The following is a 9,592-nucleotide window of genomic DNA, read 5'->3' on the forward strand; positions in this document are numbered from 1 at the left end:
ATATATGTTTGAATGGTGTGTGATTGCTTGTACTTCCGATCATCTCTCTGTCCCCTGCCACCCTGCTCCTTGTCCCTGGAAGCTATTTTCAAGGGACTCCACCAATGGATTTCTGTCTTTGGCACCTGGTTGAGGTCGGCCTAATGGAAGCCTGGCAGGAGCTCAGAGGGCAGAGGAGAGTGGGTCTGGGGTATTTGTTCCTTGGCTGCTTCCTTGTACTGAGGGCTGCAGCTCCCTGCTGTGTAGGGTCCATTACCTGCTCCCTCCTCTGGGTCTGGCCTGGGGTAAATGTCCCGTAGACTGATCCTCTATTCCACTCTGATTATACTTCTGAAATTCCTTTATTAACTCTCTCCAACTGACCCGATTTGAGCGAGACGTCTATTTTCTGCCGAGACTTTGACTTTCACGTTGTTTCATATACACGTTCTCGTGTTTCACATTTTCTTGCCTTTTTCTGTTCAGTGTCACAAAATGTGCGAAAGTAGAGAAGAGTCAAATTTTTCTTTCTTGTGTATCCTTTGTGTTGAGAGGCGGCAGTAAGCAGGACATCACCCTGGGGTGCTTTCAAAATCACTGATGCCTGAGCCTCCCCCAGAGATACTGATCACTGGGTCTGGATGGGGACCCAGTGTCCCGTTACCAGGATCTCTATCTCTGTGTGGGACCCACGGACGTAGGGAAGGAAGTCTGGCTCTGTAATTTGTTTCTGCCAGGTCTGCTCGCTGGGTCTTAGTGCCGTGTGTGTGTGTGTGTGTGTGTGTGTGTGTGTGTGTGTTGGCACCTCCACTCTCTGACCCTGGATCTTATATTGCTTTTTCTAATGCTGATTGCAGCAGCTGGTCTGAACCTTTGGTTCAGGCCACACACACCGCTGCCCTCTTGTGGACATGGGCACAGCTGTGTCGGCGGGCCGAAGTGGCTGGCCGCCGGTAGTATTTTCTTCTTGCCACCCACCGTCAGGATGGAATAGGGTTTCAAGATGCAGTTCAGTCAAGAGTAGGAGGAGGCTGCCCATAACCACTCCCAGAAGAGACTATGTCCTCTTCTCTAACAGCCTTTGGTAAAGAGCTCCTCTTAATTCCTGTGCATTCTTCTTTTAACAGTTTCTTAATTTGTTTAGGATTAGCTCTCCCTGAGGAGGGGTGGGGTGGATTAATTGCTGTGCAGAAAGGTAGAGCGTTTAGGAGACAATTGAAAAGGGCCACAAATGAGCCTCTGGGAGGCAGAGTCTGCAGATCAGAGTGAACGAGTCCTGGGACAAGGGAGTTTGCTGTGACTGGCCAAGCTGCTGAAATGCCGTACCCGCCCTCCTCCCTGGAGCCTCTTCCTGTGCCTTGTCTAACTATCACCTGGAAATTCCCTCCTCTGGCTTCAGCCTCCTCTCGCCCGGGTCTCCTGAACTTGTCAGTTCCTGCCTCTAAGCACGCTCCTGGCCTGTTTTCTGCCACACACCTGTCCCTCTGTCCCCTTCCATCCAGTAGATGTCCACTGGCCTTCATAAGAGAGTTGGTAGCAATCTGTTAACTGTTTTCCATCAAACAATTCATGTGATATATTGTGCGTTAATTACTAGAATGTTTTAGATCATATTATCATTGTCAGCAGTGATGTAAGAGGAAATATGCGTTAGTGATTAGTCTATTTTGTATCAAATAATTTTTATTAATTTCTTGAGGGCAGATCTAAGAAAAAAAAGGATAACTGTGCTCTTAAGAAGTAGATGTAATTTTGACCATTTAAACTTACATTAAACAGGGGTGCCTGGGTGGCTCAGTTGGTCAAGCGGCCGACTTTGGCTCAGTCTGTCATCTCAAAGCTCGTGAGTTCGAGCCCCGCATCAGGCTCTGTGCTGACAGCCCGGAGCCTGGAGCCTGCTTCAAATTCTGTGTCTCCCTTGCTCTCTGCCCCTCCCCTGCTTATGCTCTGTTTCTCTCTCTCGCTCTCAAAAATAAATAAACATTGAAATATTTATAAATTTACGTGAAACAAATTTTTGTGCCATATTTGGAGGACTCTTATCATGATTTTGGGTTATCCTTGCTGTCTGCCGTCACTCGTGTGCTACCATTATCTGGGTTAATGTGAGCCCGCTCACTTGTTCAGTAGTGTTTTTTGAGCACTGACCCTGTGCCAGGCACTGTTGTAGGTTCTAGGGAGGGAGCAAGGAACAAAACCATGTCTTTTCTCAGATTCTGATGGGAAGTTAACATATATATATTTGCTTCAACAGTTCCTTCTCAAGTTTTGGAACTAGGACCGATCCCTCAAGCTCCTGTTTTTGGGGGGGGGGTGTCAATTTTTCGGAATACTTTGCTCTTCATTGGCAACTTCTGGCGATGGAATTCGATGAACTGTTCACAATCTAGCAATTTTTCTAGTAGCTGAGATCGCAGTAGGAAGAGGAGAAAGGGTTGGACGAGTTTTCATGGGGCCGCTGGCTTTTGCATAAAGCTGTGGGTGTGAGTCGGGCTGCATGGAGCATGGCGGTCCACACCTTGGGCCCTGCAGACACAGATCTGGATCCAAATTCTGGTTTTGCCACATATGTATGTGTAACTGCATGACTTTGGGCCGTTCACAACCTTTCTGAGGCTCATTCTCTGCCGGCTCCCAACCCTACCTCCCACAGATTATTATTATCTACCTAAGTGGCTCTTGGAGTGATCATTAGGTGAGATTATATATATGTGTGTGTGTGTGTGTGTGTGTGTGTGTGTGTGTATTTATGTAGTGCTTAGTGTAGCGAGTGTCTGGAACAAAGCTCAATATGATAGCTGTCACTACTAAGTACAATTTAGTGTTTCTTCCTCCCTACCACATTTACTGAGGTGTGATTAACCAATAAAAACTGGATATATTGAGGACGTACAACATGATGTTTTGGTATGCGTATACATGGTTCAATGATTGCTACAACTAAGCTAATTAACACATCCACTATCTCACGTAATTGCTAGTGTGTGTGTGTGTGTGATAAGAACACTTGAGATCTACTCTCTTGGCAGATTTCAAAAAAAAAATTTTTAATGTTTATTTTTGAAGGAGAGAGAGAGAGAGAGACAGAGTGTGAGCGGGGGCGGGTGAGAGAGAGACAGAATCCAAAGCGGGCTCCAGGCCCCGAGCTGTCAGCACAGAGCCCGACACGGGGCTCGAACTCATGAGTCTTGGGATCATGAGCTGAGCCAAAGTCGGACGCTTAACCAGCTGAGCCACCCAGGTGCCCCTCTCTTGGCATATTTCAAGTATACAATTAGTACTGTCAGCTACAGTCCCCATGCTGCACATGAGGTCTCTAGAACTTACTCATCTCATACCTAAAACTTTGTACCCTTTGGCCTGCATGTCTCCATTTTCCCCAGCCCTCAGCCCCAAGTAACTACAATCCTAGTCTTTGTTACTATGAGTTTGACTATTTTAATTTTTTTAAATGTTTCTTTATTTTTGAGAGAGAGAGAGAGAGAGAGAGAGAGAGAGCAAAGCACGAGTGGAGGAGGGACAGAGAGAGAGGGAGACAGAGAATCAGAAACAGGCTCCAGGCTCTGAGCTGTCAGCACAGAGCCCGACGTAGAGCTCAAACGGGAATGGTGAGATCCTGACATTATGGGGACTTCTAGATTAATTGCACTGTAGTCAGAGAACATATTCCACGTAGTCTGGCAAGGGCTGAGACAAGGGAAATACAGGTTGATACTGGTGCGTAGAGCAGGGACACCTGGCAGTCTAGGCAGGCTGCCTGGAGGAGGAGTGACTATTAAGCACAACACTGAAGGATGAGTAGGGCCCTGGTAGAAAAGGCGTATATGTATGCTTATGTGTGTGCTGGGAATATAGCAGCAGAGGAACCTCAGTCTTATGGGGGAGACCCTTACTTGGACAGGACAGGTTCAATGTAATGTAGTAAATGTCATGACCGAGGGAAGCCTTGAAACTTTGGGATCGGGGCAAAGTATAGCGGTTCTGTTTCATGAAGTTACGGATAGGTAAAGCTAAAAGGTATGGTCAAGTTTGTTGGGGCCAGCCCTGGGTTCGGATACTCTTTTGCCTCTGAATAATTTTACCACCGTCTAGATATTAAAATTCTTAAAGCCTCAGTTTCCTCATCGATGCACCGGGGGGTACAAATATCCCCGCCTGGCGGGATCGACACGACGCTATCTGAGATTCATCAGATATAATCAAGCAATTAGCAAAAGGCTGGTGTCAGGGCTCTGTAAATTTAATCTGTGGTTTTAATCCCTGGGTGTGAGTTCTTATGATGTCACTCTGGGTGCCTGGCCCTCAGAGGAACTCTGAGGTCCCTCTGTCACTGCAGAATACCCAGGAGGCAGCGGTGGAGAGGACAAGAACAGCCAGGAGCCCCGACCGGAAGGAGCCCACGAGCACGGCGTGCTGTGGCCAAGGCAGAGCCGGACAAACTGGTGAGTGCTGAAAAGCTGCATGCGCAGAGCGCCTGGCCTGGGAGACTGGCCTAGAAGCTTGTCCAGATTCGGCAGGAAAGAGCATTCAGATCAGTGCTGTCTGCCCTGAGTGACAGGGGAGGGTGGCATGTGGGTCATGTATTTTCTACCCCTGGAACTTGGCAGGAACACCTAATACTTGTTGCATGCTTATTTTTTTTTACCACACACCACGCTAAATTCTTTACGTGGCTTGTATGTTTAACGCTCTTAACCCTCTAAGTCCGGGACTCTTCCTAGTCTTATTTTACAGATGCGGAATCTGGCACAGAGAGGGTAAGTAACTTGCTTTCTGCCTCACAGTCATTGGTTGTGGCTCGTCTCCGCCACGTTTCACAGTCTATTGAGACTGGAAGCTCTTTGAAAGGAGGGGCACGATTGTATCTATTTTGGACCCTCCGTGGCCTCGTAGGTGTTTGGATGGTTTTCATTGTGACGCTGAGCTCAGTGGTTCTCGCTGGACACACGGTCGCTTGGGATGTTTCAAAAGCTTCTCGCATCTGGGCCCAACCTCACATTACTTGCATCTGGGTCTCTGAGGTTAGGGCCTGGGCATCGGTGCCTAGGGAGTCTCAACAAAGCTGAGGAACGTTGGGCTAAATAAAATTCTTTGTCAAACTGCAAGCCTTTCTTCCCGCCTCTTGGCACTGGGGGGTGCTGTGGGATAGTCTAAAAAAAAAATAGTATTTCCTTTAACCCAAGGAACACATTTCTTTTTGTTTGCAAATTTGTTTTGTGTATCTCCTCTCAGGGGCTTGGTAGAAAGCTTGTCAAGACAGGTAATGGCCTGAACTAGCCTCTTTGTGGCTCTTTTGAAGGTGGACCACTGAAATCTAAGCAGGCAGATTTCTGCAGAAAATTTCTGCAGTCTGCAGTTCGTTTTGTTTTCAGCCTTCCTTCAGGAGCAGTTGGTCTGTGCTCAGGACGAAGAGGTTTGCAGGGAATCACTTGAGGTGTGGCAGGCTGAACAGCCACCCGGAAGGTGTCCCTGTCTAATCCCCAGGACCCGAGACTCTATGACCTTACATTGCGAAGGGAGATTTGCAGGTGTGATTAAGTTAACGATCTTGAGATGGGGAGGCTATCCTGGTGGGATAACCAGTGTTCTCACAAGCCACAAGCCTTAAAAGCCAGAAGAGGGAGCAGAGGGTTGGAGATAGAGGAAGGAGGCAGAGTCAGGGGGCACTCTAAGACCCTAGGCTGCTGAGGAGGAGGGGCCACAAGCCCCGGCTGAGGGCAGCCTGTAGAAACTGGAAAAGAGTTTTCCTCTAGAGCTTTGCAAAGGAACTCAGCCCTGCCGACACCTTGACTTTAGCCTGCTGAAGCCCATTTGGGACTTCTGACCCCCAGATCTGTAAGACCCTAAATTGGTGGTGTTAGCCACTAATAAGTTTGTAGTAATTTGCTCCAGCAACAATCTGAAACTAATACACAAAGAATGCCTGAAATGCCTCCCCTGGGAGGCATCATTGCTCGTCCGCCTAATGGCCATTTCTAACAACCCTCCTTCCTTGCCTTCTTCCCAAGTACTAATACTCCCAACCTCTTTTGCACTCCGGGATGATCAGGAGACCCACAGAGTCATAAGGAAAAGCCAGCTGGGGAAAGAGTCTCTTTCGGATAAAAGGAGGTAAGTATTCCACAAGAGCTCTCTTTTATTGCCTTGGCCACCCCCTTGATGTTTGACTTCGGAAACACACTGTGAGAATGTGAGGTCTAGGGATACAGCAGCCATTTTGGGACCATGAGGCAAAAAAAAAAAAATCCATGCAGGACACCCTGACCTGTCCTTGGGATTCGAGACCACTGTTAGCTCAGTCCTGCAGTTACACTTCAGCTTCCCGAATAGGCCTTCAATTACTGTTTCAGGAGCCACGATTTCTTACAGAAAATCATAGAAAACCAATAAATACTTAATTGAATGCCCCAGGCTCTGGGCTGGGACAAAGGCACAGAGGAAACAGGCCTGTTCTGGAGGAGTTTGCAGTCTCTGTCAATCAGGTTTCCTTTGGTTGCAAGTGCCAGAAACCCAGCTTTGCAGTGGTGAGGGCAGGAAAATGAGGCAGGACATAAACCTGAGGACCCAGTCTCGTGCTTAAGAAGCATCAGTGTTCTTCTCATAGTGAGGACTTCAGTTTAGAAAGTTCTCTCACACGCTTCTCATCTCTGTTTCCACCTGCACAAAGACCTTGAAGATAAGAAGAATAGAATTGCGCAGGGCACCTGGATAGCTCAGTCGGTTAAGCGTCCGACTTGGGCTCAGGTCATCATCTCACGGTTCGTGGGTTCGAGCCCCGTGTTGGGCTCTGTGCTGACAGTTCGGAGCCTGGAGCCGGCTTCAGATTCTATGTCTCCCCCTCTCTCTGCCCCTCCCCTGCTTGTGCTCTCTCCTTCGAAAAAAATAAATAAACATTAAAAAAATGAAGAAGAATAAAATTGTTGTTCTCAATTTGCAGGGGAGGCAGCAGAGACCCAGATTTTGAGATCCTTCCTCAGGGGCACTGAAAGAGGCAGGGTGCTGCCATGGCCCCAGGTTTCCTGATTTCTGCTTTTTTTTTTTTTTTTTAACCCCTCATAGATCACACAATGTCAAGACTGGTAAAAATCCTTAGAAATTATCTAGTTCAGGGATGGCAAGTAGGTTTTACTTATTTTATGTGCCAGTTCTGGCCTCTGGTGACAATGGCCTGAAGCACTGGATTGTGTCCTACTTCCTGGGAAAGGGTCCTGAGATTGATTAGTAATGTCTGCATGGGCTTTGGTGAGTGAGCTCATGGGGCACCGACACATACTTGCTGTAATTCACCTAATCTAACCTTTCATTTAAACAACAAAGAAATGAACCTTAGAGAAGGGAACTGACTTACTCAAGGTTATACAGTGAACTAGGGGCAGAAGTGGGACCAGTGGGTTTTCTCATTGACAGTCCAGCTGCCAAGACTGCCAATCAGACTTAAGTATGTTCTTCCCACCTCAGGATTTCCACTGTTTACCTCACCGAGGTAACCTAGACCATTAGAGGCCGTAGGTTCTAACCCCAGCTGTGGCGCTGTGTAGCATTAAACAAGTTGACTAATCTTTTTGTGCTTACAGATAAATCTGCTTCCCCTAGATAGCTTCCTTCGTCTCGAAGAAAATGCACACTTTGTGCGTTATCAACTAGACTAAGAAATGTCAGCCAAGAAGGTCAAAATGAAAGAAACACGCTGGCTTAGCATAGCCTTGACAGGCAGCCGGAGTTGGTAAACTGGGCTCTCCTTGTCTGTTCCGGGGCCGTAAACTTCAGGGGAAGGACAAAGGGCTAGATTTGCCCTTTGCAAGAAATAAAACAAAAGAAGCAATCCTTTTATTTCTCGGGTTACAGAACTCTGGCTTGATTCTATTACATGTGACTGGGCATTCCAAAGAATCCCGTTTTCCCATGGGCTTTTGGCCCTTTGCAGGTGGGATGGGTTGCTCTCTGGTTTTCAAGTAATTTTATAAGCCCTGGGCCCGTGGGGTTTGGAGGGAGAGCAGTGACCCAGGCTGCCGTGGGGAACTCTGGCTGGCTATTCCGGTCAACTGTAGAGTCCTTAGCACGGGGATGTGTGAGTGGCTTGTAAACTGTGAAGCACCTTCAGATGAGAACTAGAACTCCCGTGGTCTGAGCAACAACATAAACTGAACATAATTTTTTTTTTTTCACTTTTCAGAGATGGGCATGGGGAAAGAGCAAGGAGTCCATGGAAATTCTGCTTGTTAGTGATGGTGAACTGGAGGGGCCTGGATATTTGAACCAGCACCCTGCGTTTTTCAGCAGATACCGGGGTTTTTCAGGTATTTCAGAACTACACAGTCCTCCCATGTTATCATCCTGTTGACTTTCCACAGTGAGTGGAAGGGGTCATTCTCCCTATTTTAGAGAAGAGGAATGGAAGTCCAGGGAGGCTGAGTGACTGGGGGGCAGGTCAGGTGGCGAATCATCGGAGAGGCTGTGATGGGAACTTGGCTTTTTGGGTGCTGAACCCAGCAGTATTTCTTATCTCGTGGTGGTGACCTTTGCAGGGTGACTGGTTTATCCGGCGTTCTGGTGGATCGGAGGTCAAGGCCAGGGGAGAGGCCTGTGTGGTTAGAGCAGCTGGAGATGTTGAACTTGGGGTGGGCTTGTATCGGTGGAGGGCGGGACGGCCAGGATTCTGGGAGCAAAGGACACGGCACAGCCAGGAGACTGGTTTGCTATCAGCTGCTATTTACTGAGTTGTTTTTTTTGGCGGGGGGGGGGGGGGGGTGGGGGGGCAGGTAGGGAGGGGGTTGGTCAGCCAACGTGTTAATTTGTGGGCAAACGCCATTATTTTTAGGGTGTGAAACCTGAGTCAGGGAGGCTGAATACCTTGGCCAAAGTCACACAACAGAGCAAGGGACGGAGTCCCGATTGCAAAGCTGCCGTGTCAGCTCTGAAGCCTGTGCAACTGACCACCAGGTAACACCAGAATTGTGAGCCTGTAAAGGTGCAGTGTTGGGAAATAAATTTATAAAAATCGGCCGGGGCCAGTTGGGGAGGCTCTGAGAGGCCAGATTAAGGAACTTGGGGCATTGTTGTCTTCTGGGCAGCAGGGAGCCACTAGATGGGAAAGACAGGCAGAGTCTGCTCCTCCTTCCCCCGTCCAATGGAGTTTTACTTGTTTTTTTTATTAAAAAATTTTTTTTTAAATCTTCATTTATCCCTGAGAGAGAGACAGAACATGAGCTGGGGAGGAACAGAGAGAAAGGGAGACACAGAATCCGACGCAGGCTCCAGGCTCCGAGCTGTCAGCACAGAGCCCGACGCGAGGCTCGAACCCACAAACCGTGGGATCGTGACCTGAGCCGAAGTCGGCCGCCCAACTGACTGAGCCACCCAGGGGCCCCTAAAATGGATATTTTACTTGTAAGTCAAGTGGGCACACCCATGGTAATTTCTTCCGCCCCATTTCCACGGGCTCTCGTGCCGCTTCACCCCCTCTGACAGGGATATCGCTGTTCCCGCTGCACTCTTCCAATTTCTTTTAAAAATAAAATAAAAATTATTTAAAAGCCTCTTTTGGCCTCATAAATTCTGGAGCCATTTTTGCCGAGAGTTTGGCAAGGGTCCTGTGAGGGTGCGGAGGGACGGC

Source organism: Prionailurus bengalensis, chromosome C1 (assembly GCF_016509475.1).
Source record: "Prionailurus bengalensis isolate Pbe53 chromosome C1, Fcat_Pben_1.1_paternal_pri, whole genome shotgun sequence".
NCBI lineage: Eukaryota > Metazoa > Chordata > Mammalia > Carnivora > Felidae > Prionailurus > Prionailurus bengalensis.